General features: G+C 33.7%; 1 protein-coding gene across 5 annotated transcripts in view; it reads right to left on the reverse strand.

Annotated features, from left to right (window-relative positions):
* Positions 1–19,955, reverse strand: part of ci (transcriptional activator cubitus interruptus) — a 410,707-nt gene that overhangs the window by 25,157 nt on the left and 365,595 nt on the right. The window lies entirely within an intron of this gene.

The raw sequence follows: 19,955 nt of genomic DNA on the forward strand, positions 1-19,955 counted from the left end.
ATATTTGTAAATCATATAATATTTATAAATCAAACCTCACATATATTATACATCGTTAAATTTCAAACCTCATTTTCGCCATTCATGTCGGTTCTTTCACCATTTTCTTCGTCATCTTATAGTATTGGAGTACTACATATTACTTAGTGCAATTAATTATTAGCAGAACAACCTAAGCAAGGGGGATTACAAAATAACCCCAGTTTTTTCAGCTACATGACGCAACCTTTCTTGCAATGAAAAAATATCATTTTTAAAAGTTGTTCAGGAGCAGCAGTCCTTTGTGTATGTGTTCGATGGTTCCATTAGTCGAGTATGAATGAATGTATGCGTGTATATAAGTTTCTAAAGTACAGAATATATAAAAAACACCGCTAACTTACATTATTATGCTAAACATTGGGTTTCTCCATTTTGTTCCAAAAAAATTTGCTGGTTTTTTGACCATAACTTTTTTATTTTTTACTTTGGTAGTTATGTAAAAAGGCATTTTGTAGATTTTTACAAGAGCTATAAGGCTATTAATAATAAATCCTTTTAAAACGCTCAGTTGCAAAAAAGGGTTACTTTGAAAGAGTTGGTAAAGGTACTTTTTGCATGTTAGTACAAGTTTTAATTCTCAATATCTCACTCAATTTTTGCCGTACAAAAAATTTTCGCAAACCAAATTCTTAGGAATTAAAAAAGCTACAATTCTATATATAAACATTTTTTTCGTTTATCTAATGCTAATCTTTCTATTTTGAAGGAAAGGGAAAGAAAATCTTTCCATTTTTACCAAACTACAAAAATTCTTTATTCACTTTTAACTCTAGAATGGATTATTATTAATACATAAATAAAGAAGACTGAACAAGACCAACGACCACTTTTAATTAGAATGGTAATTAGGGAGTTGTTTCCGCTCACTTTCTCGCTGAAAAAAGTAGTTTTTTTGATACAACGAATAATTTTTGATTTAATAGCAGAAAACTGATCAAAAACATTGATTGTTTCGATATAAAACTAACACTTTCGATAGCGAATAAATCGAAAACTATTAATTTGTTCAAAAAAAATGTATGCAACATTTCTTGCTTAAAATTAATTTTTCTACCAATTTTTCTGCCAAAAGATAATAAATTTCCACCCCCCGAGATGGGTGGCAACTACACCCATGGTAACAGCGCCTTTCGGCATCACATAGATTTTGATCCTTGGACATTCTCAAATTTTTAAGTAAATCGATCTTATCCGAAAAAATTATGATTTTTGTCCTCAGCCTAAGCAAGAAGATTATAGCAAATAAATCTTCTTTACATGAGGGTGGTATTTGCTCAAAAACTGACAAAATAAGGCACAGCAGATATACAGATATATAGACAGAATTTACGGACAAAGAATAGTCTTTGGCTGATTTCAGATCATTCTGTAAAATAGTTTTTCAGTGCCTAGTGCCGTCCCTGTTCGGAATTGAGGAATACCTGGCACCAATCTAAGCATAACAATAAAGAGCCTGAATAAATAAATAGCTGTCAAATTAGAAACATCTCTGCATAATTCTCAAGTGTCTCAAGATAAGAAGTCTAGGGATTTTGTAGAGAAAAGAGAGATCAAAGCGACTTTCTTTGACCACTTCAACAAAGTTCGTGGTAGTTTACAATCGCCCATAAAAATGAACCAGAGAATAGCAAAGGACTTTTACGACAGGGATTGTGAACACATGCATGAACTGTTGTGTGCATATGGCTTGGTCGTATAAATCTATTTCGGTTCACATTTTCTCAATGGTCTGCTTTTAGTTGTAGTTTTATTTTACATCTTTGTCACACAAATGCGTATTATTATGGGTTGCCATTGTATGTATTTACAAAATTATATAGGAGGTCTCTTTCATCATAGCTCATATTATTATGTAGTCAACTTTTCCTATTTCTAGTACTATGTGCTATAAGTACAGTCACAAAATTGAAATAAGTTGAACTAAAAACAGAGTAAGAATGTATGTAAAAAAACTTATTGAGATAATGAAAGTAAACTTTAAAAACTTAATCACATGAAATGGAATTAAAAAAGTTTAATTCCCATTAAATGATCGATCTTATATTGTTCTTCTCGCGGTCTTTTTTAGAGTACCATTTATTTCTTATACATTGTGTAGATAGCGACAAAAAATTGTATATCTGTGATAATTTCTCGAAGAAAACCAACATCCCAATATATTCATATGTTCCGAAACCATATTTAGGTAAATACAAATACTATACTCATAATAATATGAATTATATACAGGGCGCGCCAAAAAAAGAGTGGTATATCAAATTTATATTTTTTCTTATAGGACACCCTATATTTGATGATTTTTTGATATTACCAAAATAAGCGGTACTTTTATAAGGATTCCCTATAATTCCCTAACTGGAAAGATGTAAAGAGAGAAATGGGGGATCTAAAAGTTGCATTCCACAACATATCTCCCCATCTACATCATCCCCAAGACAGTTAAGATTTGATTTCACGTAAAGTGGCTCTGTATATTCCCTTATACGTATTTCATCGTAACAGGACTCGTAATACTCGACGACGTAATCAGAGCTACTGTAACAGAAGCTCTGAACGCGAAAAAACAAATCTTTTCCGTCGAAAAGAAGCAACAATAAAATGGCTTCAGTATGGACGCTATAGCGACATCTGATAGTAAATCGCGAAAGTAGAAATGTAAAATTCAAGCTGTAATAATGTACTTTAATGTCTTTGTATATACACATCGGTTTAGAACGTCTTTCGACGTTGTCCGATACCTAAACACCATCTCTTCCTATCTTCGCAGTCGTTTGTTGTTAAATTTCTTTCGCTCATGGACTTGTTTACGCCGTGTTGCCATTCTAATCTGGGTCTTCCTCTTTTCCGTCGACCTATCGGTTGCCATTCTATTACTTTTTTGGGGAGTCTTGATGCTGGCATCCGTTGAACATGCCCATACCACCTTAATTGTTTCTTCTCTATATCTTGAGTTATATTTCCTTCTATTCCCATACGTTGTTTTATTACATCATTTCTGATTCGGTCTCGTCTGGAAATACCTAAAGATCTTCTCATTGCATCCGTCTCTACTGCTTCTATTCGCTTTTTGTTCTTTTCACTAATTCTCCATGTTTCAGCGCCATAAAGAAGAGTAGTTTTAATCATGGTCTCATATATATTAAATTTCCTTCCTTTCGTTATCTCTTTACTCCACAGTATACCATTGAGACATCCTAAGACTTTCTTTGCTTGAGTGATTCGTTTTTCTATTTCCCGTGTATCAGTTCCTGTATTGTCAAAGGCAACACCCAAGTAGTCATAGCTCTGACAGCAGGAAATATGTTGTCCGTTTTCGAGGTCTATGTTATCTGACTCGTTTCCAATACAAAGATATTTGGTTTTTGTTGTATTGACATTCATTCCCCAGTCGTGATATTCTTCTATCAGTTTTCTTAGCATGTACTGCATGTCTTCCCTGTCGGTCGCTAGCACTACCTGGTCATCAGCAAACTGGAGTGTATATATACATTCATTGCTAAGCTCTATACCCATCCTATGTACCTTTCTTTTCCATCTTTCCAATGCCGCTGCAACATATATCTTGAATAAGGTTGGTGAGATACAGGTAATGTCTTTGTGTGTGTCATAAAACAGTATCAGTAATGCATTGGTTATTGATCAGTGTAGTAGAGTCTGGGGCTCCGGAGACAGAGAGTTTGGAAGCCCTGAAGAACACATCAAAGAGGATGTCGAAAGCTCGGCGCATGATAATCGACGCGGTTCAACCCGGAAGATTGTTGAGTTTAATATTAACCGAGCATAAAATTAGGGTCATCCCATATTTTGAATTTATTTTAGACATTATTATCCTTTTTTAACCATTTTCAGTTGTAACATAGTTTAGCAACAGATTGCTTAAAATAAACAGCGTTATTGATTTAACATTTATCAAAAGTAACGAAAATAAACCAATATTTGTGGCAATTTTGGGAAAGTAGTAAACTTTCCGAGTAAGGATATTTGAATCATCAATTTGTGGAATGAATTAGGAAACAAGTCAACCGTATCGTTTAAAGAAAAAAATATGATTGATTACGACTCAGTAGGTTAAAATGTCAGTTGGTAGTTCAGATTTCTTTCCTAGGGGGCGCTAGGACTTATCGTCCCAGACAAACTGCGTTTCTGCTTGACGTGTCGTCTTAGCCTTTTCTTATATTGAATTAATCATTAGTAATTCTTTAATAATTGTTCGCTCACGTTACAACAGAGATCAAATACAAAATTGAGAAAGTGAGGTCACGCTTTATCAATATAAAGTACATATTTACTAACAAGGACATTTTACTATTACTAAAAATCAAATTGTTAAAATGTTCCATATTCCCAGTATTACTGTGTGACGTGAAAGCACAAACCATGACAGACTCAAAAAGCTATCTAACTTTGAAATATACTTATATCGACGAATTCTCCGAATATACCGGACATATAACATTATTAATGAGGAAGTGTTGCGAAGACTCAGCAAGCAACAAGAAATTGCGTTTACAGAGAAGGAGAGAATCATCTGATGAGATATACCAAGATATGCCTCCAGCAACACCAAATTTTTCAAATACATTAGATTGTTAAGAAAATAACAGTTTTGACATTTAATTTTCTGGTTGTAGTCTGGTCTATACCATACGTCTGGACCATACTTCAAGGTAAAATGCATGGGAAAAGAGGTCCAGGACGAAGAAGAATATCCTGGCTGCATAACCTGCGAAAATGGTTTAACTTAACCACTACCGGACTTTTCAGGGCAGCAGTCAAGAAAGTCAGAATAGACATGTTAGTGTCCAACATCCGTAACGGATAGGCCCCATAAGAAGAAGTCTGGTCTAGTCTGGTAGGTCTTTCTGGTTTTTATTAACATTCCTGTAAAAACAGTACGCCACTGGCAAAGTGGAAACTTTTTAATCTTTGAAACATTTTTTTATACAAAATTTATATACTAACTACTGTGTATACAAGAGCAAATAAAAACACAAGTTTTATTTTTTAATTCAAAATTGCAATATAAACTATCATTTCAATTTCATAACAAGTTTACATTTGGCTAATACAATCCTGAGAACTGTCAAATTTGCATGAAATAATTCTAGACAGGTTCAAAAAAACACAAGAATATGTCACAGCTGAAACTCCGAGAGGAACCATATCTAGTCAGCCATACATTATCACTTTTTTTATTATTTTCGAAAATATCTACACTTGTTATGGGGGAATATAAGATATTTTCTGTTCTGATAGCTTTCAAAATGCTGACGTAATGAGTCTTATTGATTTCTAATTTTCTTTACCTACTTAGTTTTCAATTTGTTCCAAGCTTTATACTACTTTTTCCGTTTGTAAGTGGTATTGCGTACGTTGAATCACAAAAACATAGATTTTTCCATTAACACACAGATTAAGAACAAAACTTTATAAAGAGGTATTGTACTTTTCTTTGAGCTTTGTAAGGAAGTAAAGGACTCTGTAGTTGTCAGACAATATGCTATAAACCAACGATTGATTCTATCAAATACGATGTTATCTTACGCTACGAAATCTCCCAATCTTGATGTCTTGTCAGAGAAATTTTCTAAATGGAGATATCCGGTAGTTTTAGTGAAACAATCACGAGCCTGTAACTCAACTATGCGGGTCTCAAATAGGCGCTCGAAATCAGTGGTGTAGAAGAGTTTTGTGAGAAAAGGATATGGAAAGTTTAATATTAATTAACTAGTAGAAATTAATTCAGGTCAAATAAAAATGATCCGTTTCCGCTGAGTTGTTTAATATGTTAGTTCTAATTAATTTTATTATGTTATGACTCATATAATATAAATGTATATGCACGTTTTATTGATTATCGAAAAGAATTTGACATATTGATTATCGAAGAGCATTTGGTAACCATCAAAAGGTGAACGAAATTTTGAGAACAACTAGAATTGACGAACAAGACTTATCTCTGAACTCGATTGGAAACAATTGAAATAGAGCACACAACATATCAGAATATACAGGAATCTGTCGAGGAGTGTGACAGGGTTGCGTCCTATCACCACTATTATTTAAACTGTATTCGGAATTTATATTCAGAGAAACATTAGATGAGATCCATGGTGGAATCTTAGAAGATTAGATCCTGATAAGATCTGATAATAATCAGATCTTAGACTAGAGCTTAGAATCCGAATGGTCAGATGTTAGGTTTTCTCTGTTTTGCTGTAAGGCTGTGAAAGTTGGACAATGGACTCTGTAATAGAAAAAAGAATAGATGCCTTTGAGATGTATATAGACGGTTGCTGAGAATTCCATGGGTAGAAAAAGTTACCAACGTTGAGGTACTTCGGCGCTTGAGTAAACAAAAAGAACTACTAAGCATGATCAAAGGCAGGAAAATACAATACTTGGGTCATGAGTCAAAAGATCAGTAGAAAGACGCCAGAACAGTTGGATCGCCAACCTTCAAAAGGAGACGGCGCAATAAGAAGATGCCTAATATATCAATTTTACTTATTAAAAAAGAGGTCTATTTGTAGATGAAGTCTATGTACAAATTTAATTTACAAAATTAAACGTATATTACACTTCATACGAATGCAAACAAAATTTCAAGACGATCTCGGCACCAACAATGACGTTTTTATTTAAGACAATGATGCGACACTATAAAAGCGTCGTGTGCATTGACACTCTTGCAGAAATTTATCCACCTGTTGTTACGCCTCTGGTAGTGAAATCATTTTTACTTCCAAAAGGTGTTTCTACCCACCACAAACTTGTACTCAGGAAATCCCGGGTAAAAAATATTCAAAAAAGGTGGTTTTTACCTAACTAATAGAAATTTCGTAGTTGTCCCCCACCAATCCCCTAGTATGCATTGCAATTATAATTTGAATGTAGGGAGTAAGAAGTTGGAATCCACCCAGTGTGAACGCTGCCTTTATTAGTATCAACTAATCGAGCGAGGCCTGGACGGTTTTAGTCTAGAGTTAAAACTAAATAAAACATCCTTGGTTCATGTTCTAGTTAGTGACCTTAAAACTGTATCAGTGCTATAGTGTTATGTGCTTCGCGGACTTGTGTGTCCGGTTTAAATATAAGAACTCTATGTTGGTCTTTCGAATTTTAATTTATTATTTCTTTTCCTACATTTTTGACGGTCTTCGAGTCAAATTTTGAACCAGTCTTCTGCCAAGCTACTTAAAACAGAGTTGCAACAAGATGCAACTGGTGCCAAAACAATCCGAAGGATCTCCCGGGCAAAAATGCCATACGGTATTGTATTATTTAAGTCGATATGTTGACTTGAACTTAAGAGGGTGCTTTCCAATATCTAGATGTGATGCATGGCAAAAGTGTTAAGCGATGCTCCAAAGAGCTGACGAACGTTGTAGGAATATAGCCTTGGCACGGTATGGGCGCATAATTTCGGCTTATCACGTGGGAATCAGGCATGAGTGCGAAACTTACCGGTCTTAAGAGCATACTTTTTCCCGACTAATTTTGGCATGTTTTGGTATAAAAGCCTTATGAGCATATTCTTGGCGGATAATCCTTATAATCGTTATAGACGTCCAAATACGTGTTACTACTGAAAAAAGGATTAATTCTGTACATAATCCAGATATGGATAACAGACGATTGTCCAGGTCTGTAATTAATGATGCTACGAGTGTACAAAAAGGGTGTACATATGTGAAATTATGAAAATAATTTCAGTTAATGACTTTATTACATAGGGCTGGTTCAAATAAATTAGGATATGTGGTAAAAGGTTATACAGATTATAGCAAATTAAGTTTATACAAAGTCTTACCAATATTTTTGCTGCACACACTCGCGGTATTGACAGGCTTACACTGTCCGGGTACCGGTTTCTGAACACGTGTTTCGCGGTACTAACATTGAGATCACGAGATAGAGCACATTTTGCGTCTGTACACGATTTAAAACAGTATTTGCGGTATTTTTCGCGTAACTAAAAGCAGGAGAAAGATAATTAGTTAGCGGCAGTAGAGAAAACACCCCTGTCACTAAACGACAGTCAACAGGAGAGAGAGAGTGTCCGTTCTCATCGATAGACAACAGGCAAGAGAGCCGTACGTCTGTACCAAACGATAGGTAACAGGCAAGAGGGAGACTTTCTTGTGTGCTATCTTACAACTGTCTGTATTTCTAATGGAGTGGGGTAAAAATGTGAGTAGGAAGGGTTGAAGAATGAGAAATAATTGTAAAATTGTGGTAGAATGGTAGCTAGTAATACAGCGAAAAAATGACATGATTTTTAGCATGTGAAAAAATTGAATAATGAGCATCTCAAAAGAACGCAGGTGACATATTTTGAACAATTAAATCTTGTAAAGGTAAGAGTGCATAAGATCTGTGCAGATCAAGTGCAGAAAAATCGCTGTCTCGTCCCGCGTGACAAATTGCGGGACGGGACGTCCCACGTGCAACCCTACACTTGATGTGGACTAAACAAAAGAAACTGCATACAATTACCGTTCAAATAGATCAATAATAGATCAACGACCAATAATCATGGATGTCAAAAGAAACTGACTACAAGAAGTCCAGAATAGTGAAAATTGCAATAGGGTGACTTATCCCCTGTGGTTACATCGACATTTTTGGATATAAAGTAATACGAAGCTTCTTTAATTTATGAAATATTTATAAGCTGAGACTTCCCTTTCCCTTTTTAAACCGACACCCGTGCATCTAAAAGGGAAAAAGGAAAATAAAAGAGGCATGTGATTGTTTTGAGTCGTGTTATTAAAAAAGGAAAGCAATGCAGGCGTACGTACAACGAGCACAAAAAATAACCTCACATCCGGCTTGGAAGCGCTAACGAGACTTAAACAAAACGTTTCGTGTTTAGTTGGAGTAATAAATGAATTAATGCCCTAAGGTATTTGTATACTTTAGGCGTGCATAAAAATTCTTTGTGTAATTGACTTATGGATACGTTTGTTTAGAAACAAGGCATGGGCGCCAACTGGAAACAAACAATAATTTTTGTTACATGCTTGGAACTTACAAATTGGTTGAAATAATGCATTGATGGTAGGATTTTCTAGTTTCTAAATATATCTCCTGAAGCATTTTGTGATAGGTACTTATTATACAAACATACATAATTACTAGGTGCTCTTTTTAAATTGTAAGTTAGAAAGACGAGATGCTCTACCTACAATTCCTACAGATTATTAAATAAAGCTGTGGTAATTGTAGATTTAAATACAATAGCGTTCAAAATTATCACATAACTCATATTTTCTGTTTATTTTATTTAACACAATATTGAAATTTATGGCAAGAAATTATAGACGCACATCTTTGCACTAAACAAATAGTCTTGTTTAACGAACTATTGTGACTACCTATAGCTTATGACTAAAAAATACAATAATCAGCTTGTTAATAAAATATTAATTTGTATTAAAATATTTTAAATAATATTTAAAGTTCCTGTTTGAGTTCATGCTCGTAAATTCAATGAAATAATTCGTAACTCCAATAGTATCTATTGCTTAAAAAACAGTTAAAAAGTAATCATGAATATGTAACTATTCTAGTAACTATGTAACTAACTTATTAAAGGATGTAAGGACTACGTGTTCACAATTGAAAAATTAGTCGAATTTTTAGATTTTATAAAGTAGTTGCCCCAAAAAGAAACCGATTTTGCCAGTTTCTATATTGGTTTCTTTCTGTTTCTCTTCGTTCCCTTTCCTGGTTTTGAATTATATAGTAAAGGCAGAACCAGGGTCAATAAAGATGAAATGAATATTCAACAAATCATACAGTAAATCTACACAGTGCAGTAGAGAGAACAACATTACCAGTGAACCAGCACCTATAGAACCTTAAATTAATTAATAATTTCATATACATGGGGGTCTATTTATCGGCCAAACAACACACCTATTTTTAGGAGCACGCTGTGACATCTACTTTACATCCGCAATTTACGTAGTAGATGAAACAACGTCGTTTAAACTGAGCCGCTTAAACAGGGAACAGGAAATGAGCATAAACCATTTATCTAAGCCAGAAAAATGCGCACCTAGATAAGTAAACCTCTGCATCTCCATCGTCAAACCAATGGTTGACATCAGGAAAGATATTTCTTGGGACAGAGGATTTGCTGCTTGTCAGGATCACGTTATTCCACCTAAAAATTACCTAAAATATATTGTCAGAGACCCTCAGGTCCAAAGCGATAAATGCCGATATGGATGTGAAGACCAAGAAACCATCCAACTTCTTACCGGAGGTTGCCAGGCGTTTGTCGGTTCTGATTATAAAGAACGACATGACTCAGTAGAAACGATTATTCACCAAGAACTTGTAATAAAAGAAAAGATCCACGTTCGGACCAATATAATAAAAATATGTGGAAAGGCCAAAGGAAATTAAAGCCAATGTAACAAAATGTATCGGGTAGGATGTAACGAATGCAATAAATAGAATATAGGAAATTGTAAAAGGGCCTAAATGACCAATGAGAAGGTCACGTGGTCTGCAAGAGATGCAGGGACTGCTTTGCGTCAGTTTCCTCTGTCGCACTGGGAAAACGCGATTGTATTGCAGAAGTCAGTCTATTTGTATTAAATATCTATGTAAGTAACGCTGCACTAATAGCTAACAAACTAGGACTTCCCAAACCGACTACATCCCTTATTATCAATACGTGCTTGACGTACTGCTACTACTTTACAAACGACAACTACAAGCTATACTGGGGCCGTACTGTGGTCACAGATCAATCAGTGGTACATACAACCGGAGGTGTGACCGGATCTCATATTAGTTAATGAACCTACTAGGCAAACAGCAGTAATAGATGTGGCTATACCTAACAATAATAATCTACACGTTCAATACAACGAAAAGATCGCCAAGTACAGAGATCTGAAAATAAAAATAAGGAGACAGTGCCAAAGAACATCCTAGAAAACACAAACAGCTGAATCCTAATGAAAATATATAAGACTATGCCGAAAGCGATACTACTATCAACATCCAGATGCGTAAGAAAATTTTGGGGAGACACTCCGACGTACCAAATCACCTAGGGCTCGATAACACGGAGTCTCACCAGGGCTCGATCCTTTTGATATCATATCTGGGATTAGTGAGTTGTAAATTTCGAGAATAAATAACAAAAAATCTTCTGGATTAGGTTTTATTTAGTGTTAACGACTAATTACGTAGTTGAAACCGACGGCTTTACGTACTCTCTGAAGCACGGTGGCAGCTCAGTTAAATTAAAAATTAAAATGTCTGGTGTGTGTGCGCCGGGATCGAACCCGGACTGTCCGGCTTGGTAAATGTGTACCATAGCTACTGAGCCACGGCCTACACGAAGTTAACCCCAAATGCATGGCTTTAAATATGAATAAACGACAATTTTAATACATCATTTTAATTATCCTTAATAAAAACAGTATAGACGTTTAATTCGAGCAATAATCTCCCATGTATTCAAATATTACAAGTCAATTCGTCGAAGCCAGTTAATTAACACAGCTCTGGCTTCTCACAACAACATTGTAACTGTTGCAGCACACTTAATACCATAAATTTATTGGAAATATTCAGAATAATTGGATATTGAGCAAGCTAAATCAATAAAGACTTTATTTTATGGCAATAACAGCCATGTTTGGAAGCAAGCTGAGAGAACGCTCTTCCATACTTATTTTATTACGCATTAACATACCGAATTGAGAAGATAGCGTGATCCAGGATCGAACTACTTCGAGATGAGATACACATATTTTCTTTACAAAATGGATGTACATATTTGAAAATATGACCTACAGTATTCTGCGAATTGATGAGAACAAATAAAATTTTTCACAATTTTACTTTTTTAACAGTTGGTAACATGTTTATATTATGACAAATTCTGGCAGCTAGTGAATAATGACATATGCATACCAAGTTACATTTGTGTTGTATTTTTATTTTCTTTAATTATTGTGTTTTTGAAAGAGATATTGCCAAGGTATGTGTTGTACGTTTAGGAACTATAAACAAGATTTTAAAGCAAGAAAGGAACACATTAATATAAATCGATGATCTTAATTGAGTAATTCAAAATTTTAATTACGTAGGTATCCGTCATCCAATTTCATAAACTAATCTATGGATTTAGTTAAACTTTTCGCATGAATAACAGTTAAGTACATTCTACTATTATATTTTATACTTATTGCTATTAAAAATGCATTGAATAGCCGGCACGCATAGCTACAGCAAACTTTAAAGACTAGTCAACAGGTGGCGCTAGCATTACAGATTATAAATTCTTGCAATATTTTTAATTTGTATGTAAACACCATCATTTATGTGATCAATGAACACAAAGTAAATTGGCATATTTAATGTAAAACTTAGGGAAATTGTCCAATGAATATTAAATATTTATATAACAAGGAAAATACAAAAGAGTAACGGGAAGTAATTTATTTTATTTAAGCAATTGAGTAATTTTCCTTATTCTGTCAATTTCCTCAGAATGTCATACACAATTATCTCTATTACGTGCAATGTTTAAGACTATGAAGCAACAGATTAGTGTTTTTTTTTGCATTCAATACATCTTTGTTTCTTTTACTAGAGCAATCTTGTATCTGTTGTATATAATTCCTCTGAATCCCACTCTGAACGTACAGAACGAAAACACTTTGTTTAAATAAAAAAACATACTTTGAAAAAGTTTATTTAAATAATAATATGTATTCAAACTATTATTAAGTTCGGCTCTGTTGACTGTATTCGTTTTATTCTGTATTAAAATATCGAATTGAAAGACTATAAAAATGACATGTCGACGTTTATGACGAACCAGTTTTAGTAATAAACTCATAAATTTAAAAAGTTTTATATTAAGCAGTGTGTAGATTTTTAAAATTACTTTAATACCTGTTTGCCGTGCCATTTTAACTATTGTTTTTTGTCGCAAATGTTACTTGTATAATGTTATTTGTTAATCTTGAATTTCCCAAATAATTAAAAGTAAGTAGAAGACAGTAAAAGTGAATTATTTTAGAATAAAAGATGAATATACAGTATATATTAACACCTTCACCTGTGTGGAATGAACTTTTTTGATAGCATATGCAATATACAGATAAAGCCAAATGGCGTCGTCCCCACATGTCGAGAACCAGAAATGAAAGGCTTCCGCAATGAAAGTGTTCCATTTTCCAGTTTCATTCCGCAAATAAAAGCGCAAACAAATTAGCCAAGTAATGTAAACTGACAATGTCGCTTAGAACAAATAGAAATAACTTACAATCGAATTACCGAACCGATAATAACAAACCTAAATTGGTATGGCAGAAGCTCTATTGAAATAAGAAGACTCCGAGGAAAGACAAAATATCAAACCAAATTTTAAAATATTGCCCACCTAGCTGGTACAACTGTTAAAACTCATGTTTTGCCTTTACGGCTATGCGCAGTCGGCTTTCCTAATTAGACTTCTACATAAATTTCTATCTTGGTTCATACTGTAGTGATTTTTGCTTCCACTGTGTATGAGGTTTTAATTTAGTCTTAGAAATATTCGAAAGAGAAACATTGTTCAATTGCGTCTCAAAGTCTTCGAAGAAAAACACTTTAGTGTATCTTCGAGTAGTATAAATAAAATATAAATATTTATTTAAATTGGAAAAATGCCACTAGCAGTGTTTGTTTGGAATATGCCTCTGCGGTATGCCTCTAAAAAGTCAATTCTGCGCAACAGGGAGAGATAGAGTCGAAGGTTGAGACAGCTTGGATCGTCGCGAGGAAACGTAAGAATAAGAAAGGTATTCCTATTTATATCGTGAGGGGATTAAGTCGAATTCTGAATTTGGTCGTCCGCCAGTCTACTAAATTTTGAAGATTTTTCTTCACTGTTCCAGTTTTTGTTCCAAATTCCTTTCCTACTACTGCTACATTATCAGCATACATTAATCACCAGGGAATATTACCTTACAGTTTCGCTGTTATCTGATGCAACACTAACATAAATAAATAAGAACTAAGCCCTAATGCATTTCTACGTTCAACAATTTTTAAAGATAAAAAATATAAATACAAGAACAGATATGCGCACGATCTTTGTTAATATTAGTTTATTCCTAGAAAGAGAGTTCAATATTCATTGCTAAACTCGTCATTTGGCTATTCGTTATGTGCAAGTTCGGAAAAACGACACCTAGTGTCATAAATCAGCGAAATTATTAGCACTTTTAACATATTACTCATATGTAAACTGCAAATAAAACGACTTAAACTTATTTATTTAACACAATAATTATTGTAATTTATATTAAAAATCCACTTTTCTCTTTGCGTTAATTTTTGCTTATAATTTGGAAATGAATAGAATTTGAATTTGAAAATACTTGTTATATTTTTACAATTTTCTTCAATGATAGTAATAATTATATGTGCTAATAAAAATGCAAGGTTTCGCCGCCCATAGATAAGTGGAGGAATTTAAAAACAACGAATCTGGTCCTGTTTCGATTTTATTTTAAAACTGCTAACGTAACAATCTATGTTCTGGTCTAACGTACAATGGTAACAATGTATGTTCTGGTAATAATTAAGTAAAAAACTATTGACTTTTCAAAACAAAGTTATTCAATAATATGTAAAAGCTACAACAAAATTGTGAAATATCTAGTAATCATCGGTTTATGATGGAATATTTTATGAATAGAATTTACTACCGTCTGCGTCTGACGATCAAAAGAAAATGCCTCTCATTAATATCCATGCGCCAATAAAAGATCGTTAGAAAGTATTCTTCTAATAATTTATTTCTACATTTAATATCCGTTATAGTAATTACAATAATTATAAGTCTAACGCCTACTACATAGCGATACTCGTTTTAAAACCCAATCTAGAAGATGATAATTAACTTTTTAGATAAGTCAAGCCAAAACACCATTTAGGGATTGTATGGATCGAAAAAAACACACCTTTAACATAAGATTTTAAATATAATTAGATATTATCTCCAACAAAAAGCAACAGTGCTATTAAAAAATGAACTGTCCGAGATCTTCACAGTCGAAAAAGGAGTCCGATAGGGTTGCATATTGTCACCGGCATTAAAAGTTCCAACACAAGCAGTAATAAGGTTAGTAAAGCCATTCTTACACAGTGTAATGATTTTGAAGAATATGGCATAAAAGTTTGAAAAGAGTATATTCAAATACACAATATTAATACCAACGCTACTACATGGTTGCAAAACATGGATCAAGAACAACGAGAACCGAAACAAAATAAGAGATATGAGAATTTGGTGGTCAATTAAAAAAGCGATTTTAGTAGCTGGGGCGAGTTAACGGAAGCGTCGGCATTATTTAAAAGGACACTAGGGAAAACACCAGAAGAAAACAAAAATAAAAAGGGATAGGACAATGAGGAAGTGGGAAGCGACTATGGAAAGTGTGATATAGAAAAATATAAAATTGAAAAAGACAACCGATCGGCAAAGCAAAATAGAAAAAAACAAACTTATAGGTCTACACAGTCCTAAAACAGTCTACATCTAATCTATCAAGATATAATTTTGATATATTGATGTTCCTCTGCCGTTTAACATTGGCAATTATAACAATGCAGTTTATATACAATATTTAATATGATTGATAGGTACATTTACTAAACAGCTACCAGTTTCTCGTGTAGAAGAACAGATATATTTCGAAGTACTAAATGATTATACGATTTTTCCTTTGTTTCTCGTATTCGAGCTCCTATTAAGATTTTAGATTTAACTAAGTTTCTACTTAATTATCATTTTATTTATTGCACGGAGCGGCACTTAATCTTTTTTGACTGAATGAAAGGAAACAAAAGGCAACGGACACATGCTCCAGACTACATGCAGTCCATTTAAATATATTTATAGCGGTTTTAATGATTTATTTTTGCGTGAGACGTGTTTGTTTTCGTTGCTATATACCCAAACGACAGGTTTATTTATGAACATCCAGTGTTTATTTTCTCTGCGTCTTCGTTTCTCATGTTAATGTTAGTCGCTGGGATGATGGACAACGTAAATGAACACACAATGTCATTTTGTCTAATAGTAGATCAGTTAGTACTAAGGTAAAACATTCGATATGTAGTTAGCGTAAGATATTTTTAGCAAACAATTCTAATAAACAAAGTTTTGATTAAATAAATAAGATCGCAGTTTTCTAGAATGCGAGAACGGTGCATTACTACCTACAGATTTATCAGTCTCAATAATATTTGTGATAATTTAGAAAACAGTGATTTTCAGTGTTTATTCAATCCTTCTTTACTAATAGTTTAATTTGTAGTTTGATTGAAGAGAAAGGGAAACATTATGGCAGATATCTAAATAAGTACCAGTAACGTGAATATTTGGATATCTTCCAAAATACCATATTTCGGGAACATTTATTGTACAATATGACAAAACATATTACGTTCTTATACGAAAATGTTGGTAGGATGCTTGGTACTGAATGTTGGGCAATTAAAAAGAAATAAAAGCAAAAAAGCATGTTGCAGAGATTATAATATAATAATAGTCCTTAATATCCTTTTTAAATTTGAGGACATGAAATGTGAAAAGCTTGTTCGAACAAGGAAAGACGCATAACACGATTCAGGAAATGAACAGACTGAACATAGAAATATTAGGCATAACGATATATAAAACGATATTACTCGTTGACGACAAATATCATGACCGAAAAACATTCGCCTGGACCGGGTTGAACATATAGACGCAGAATTTTGCAATGGTTAGAGCCAACCTTCATTAGAGGAGTCGGCACCAGAAGAAGAAGAAGAATAGGTTAACAGAAAAGCATAAACGTATATGGTTTTTGCAACTTTAATATTGACATTTCTCTCATAGCATGTACTATCGCTTTTTAGTTCTAGTTCTCCTTCTGGTCTTAATGCTTCATATCCATTTTTTCCGGGACTTCTTATTTTTTTTTCCTATTATTAAACTGTGAAACACGGGAGATTTACTGACGTCAGGCAGCAGCCCCTTTTCTCTTTCCCGAAGTCAAGCAAAACACAACATCAAAAACACAGTCGAAAAATTGGTCATCGTACAAGACAGTCGATAAATGCTAGTTGAAGAAGACACAAGCTCTTCTAGTGGCTTACCTCTCTTAGTGTCTTACAATTACTTACTTCTATCTCGACTTAGAAAGTCAACTGTAACTGAAAGAAATCTCGTTCCACAAGTACTCGTTACTCGTTAATTGTACGCTTTTACTGTAAGCAGTTCCTCGCGAGATCAGTGGAAGCTGTAAAATCGAGATGCAAATTTGCGTCATATATCTAGGCAAGTGATATCCATGAATCCAGCCGATAAGGTAAGGACAGGATAGTTTTAGTATTAGTATTTCTCTTTTATATTTATTGGGCTAGATTTATGCCTTTTAAGAAGCAGTCTCGCTGATACCTTAAGGGGTTACATATATGTTTTATTTTCAAAAATCAATTGATTTTTGTTATTCACTATGCAAGTGTAGTACTTCAAGTGTATCCACACAAAATTTGAAGTAAATTTAAGCAATATTAACGGAGTTATAGAGATTTGAATATCGCGCTCTCGGTATGTGAGCTCTCAGTTTAAAAACTTAAAACTCTTTTTCCTCAAAAGTTTGTTTTTCCGTGCGGTAAGCACGATTTCTCGAGAACGAATCGACCGATTTTGCTGAAACTTTGCACACTTTATCTTTATAGTATTGTTTCGTAATTGAATGACCAGCCACTACCAAACGATATCACTAACTTCATGTATGCTGACGAGAGAGCCATGACAGTCCAGGGTAACACATTTGAAGAGTTTTAAGTGGCTATCACAACAGATCCAACTCAAGCCAAACCCAACAAAGACCCAAGTATATACCTTCCACCTCCGCAAAAATTATGCGTTTAGAAAACTATAGATTGTAACAAGTGCCATTAGCGTGAGAAAAAACACGAAAGGAACTAACAAGAAAAATTATAAGACATGAAGATATAAAATAAGTAGTTAGAAGTTTAGAGAAGAATGTAATCAAAGTATGAATCGTCAGTGAGGAAGTACAAGGTATAAGGGCGAATACCGACCAAAATACTACTGGTGACTGGATCACTAAAAAAATGGTAACAAATTAATTTTTTGACGATAAATTGTTGTTTGATCTTTGATATAACGATTAAGATTAGGGAACTGGCCAACTGTAGTATCCCCTTAAAACGATAATTTACTATTATTTCTTTTTTAAATGCATTTAGTATTTATTCCTGAATGTACCTCCAACGAAAAATTTACCGTGTTTCAAGTCTTAACTTTAGAAAATCCTGCATTATTGCAAAAAAAGAAACAATTCCCAATTAGAATTTTTTATTTACATTTTTATTGCCACTTATTTCAGATAAAAAGTATTGAAAGGACAAAGAAAGAGATTATAAATATTCACCGCGTCATAAGACAATCCGTTGTTCTTTCTTGATCGTTTTTTAGCGTTGGAATGAACGCCGCTTGAAAAAATACTATTCGATAATGAATAGAGAAAACATAAGCATGAAGAAGAAAAAGATGTCGTACCTTAAGTTTTGCCTAAACCTAACTTCCGAGTGAATATTGTAAGTATACAGCCCCCATACACCGTATATTATGTGGCAGATTATACTCACTATAAAACATAAACGACTAAAACTTTATTTGGTCGACTGTAGAAGCCCAGCAGCGACACTACGCTCCATAAACATGACAGATTATTTATGAACCATCCAGCAAACACAGTCGATTAATAATTCTCGGTAAGCTCAAATTATCTCATTTCTTATGTTAATCCTTCAACATCAAGAGCAAACGTTTTTGTCATCAGTTGTTTCTTTCGAATTATTTTTCTGGTGCTGTTCATTTTAGGTGCACCCACGTATCCTATGGGAAGTTGTTGGTTGGTTAATTGGGACGATTTGAGGAAGGCTTATTTGTTTAGATAAATGAAGCGTGGATTCTGTGAAACTGGCGCCGGTGGCAGTTAGATGAATCGTGCTTTCGAAAAATTTTAAAGTTAAACGACAATATTTAACATACCTATTTGAGTATTCATTTAATGAGCTAATTACAAAGAAATGCTGAAAAATTTTTTATACGAGTGATGGATTATTGGGGTAAGCTAATTTCTAAGGTGGCTCTAAAGATCGACTACTTAACATCAAATTGTATTAATAAGTCCTAATTCTGTTTGTCAGAACAGTATTTACACATGATTTGTTCTATGTTATTCCCGTGGTATTTTATTATTGTGAACTTTGCTTTAGCTTTTCCTGATGTCATCCATTGTTCTGCTTTGTAAAAATTCATTGGTAATATACCTTATCTTTAACCCGTATTGGGATGTTTTTATTTCATAAAATGTTTGAGATAAAAAATAGCTTCCTGTAATATTTGGTAATTTAAAGCGATCTAATAAAAATATATTCCACTTTAAGAAGCTAGTGTTAATTGATACGTATTTCTAGAAGTATATTATACTATTAGCAATCAATTAACACTAAACAGTCTCTTTTCTTTAATATGAATATTACATGTAATGAATACGGCGGTGTCCTTACCCTTAAAGTAAAGATAGCCGTGATGATCGCCAACATCCGGAACGGATAGGCACTTTAAGAAGAAGGTGTCCTTACCTACCAAAACAATAAGTAGGAGTGGCTATAGTATGCAGTGTTGCAAAATGTATATCCCATATTATTCATTTCTTGGACTTCTAACTCTGTACAGCAAATTTTTGTGCTTGACCGTATATTCATTTGAATGACCATTTTATTAGGAATTCTTTAATGTCTCACTCAAATACATGAAGTGATTCAATAAAACCTTTATTTTTACTCTTGTACTA

The sequence above is a fragment of the Diabrotica undecimpunctata genome, chromosome 1 (genome assembly GCF_040954645.1).
Source record: "Diabrotica undecimpunctata isolate CICGRU chromosome 1, icDiaUnde3, whole genome shotgun sequence".
Taxonomy (NCBI): Eukaryota; Metazoa; Arthropoda; class Insecta; order Coleoptera; family Chrysomelidae; genus Diabrotica; species Diabrotica undecimpunctata.